The sequence below is a fragment of the Diaphorina citri genome, unplaced genomic scaffold (assembly GCF_000475195.1).
Source record: "Diaphorina citri unplaced genomic scaffold, Diaci psyllid genome assembly version 1.1 scaffold34779, whole genome shotgun sequence".
Taxonomy (NCBI): Eukaryota; Metazoa; Arthropoda; class Insecta; order Hemiptera; family Psyllidae; genus Diaphorina; species Diaphorina citri.
In genome coordinates, this window is record NW_007412111.1 from 1 (window position 1) to 617 (window position 617).

The following is a 617-nucleotide window of genomic DNA, read 5'->3' on the forward strand; positions in this document are numbered from 1 at the left end:
GAGGTAATGTTCAATGGTATCTAGCAAGCTCCTCACAGTCAGGTTTCCGTAAGCACTGAAATCATAATCGAAACAAAATAGTCTGAAAATACATAATCCATTATGATTAATTGAACGAGACGATTTTTCCTTTAGTTTATTCTGTATTCTTGTTTCACCAAAACTTTCAAATGGTATATCCAATTTTAATCCTTCAAAGCCACCGTAACAGAACTTTACAAAGAAATACTTTGTTTCATTACAACTTTCGAACAGTTTGTCTAATGTTGATGAAATTTTACAAAAATATTCACCTAAAAGAATTATTCATATTAAATCTTGGTCTCCATCAGGCTTTTTAGGTTCCGTATATTTCCTCTTTAAAGTTCAATGGACTACTAAGTACCTTTCTCCTACCCACAAGAGCCGTTGAATCAGGCTACCCCATTGGTTCCAGTGTTCAAGCCCCCGTTGGTTATACATCACTATGTACTAGTACTTTAGCAGGGATTTCAACTCACAAGGGATGCTGTTTCAGATGATGCAATCGGCTAACATACTTCTCGCGAAACTTGGTAGCTCTCTCTTCACCTGTTGTACTATGTGGTTGAGACGCAATGGCTCTCTCAGCAAACTTG

The 617-nt window shown here is 37.0% G+C and overlaps 1 long non-coding RNA gene across 1 annotated transcript; it reads right to left on the reverse strand.

The window, feature by feature from the left end:
- Positions 1 to 7: 7 nt before the first annotated feature.
- LOC113473478 lies at positions 8 to 617 on the reverse strand. Its single transcript, XR_003395440.1, has 2 exons — positions 501 to 617; positions 8 to 55 (listed from the first exon to the last, which is right to left on the reverse strand). It is a non-coding gene; the product is annotated as an uncharacterized LOC113473478 (long non-coding RNA).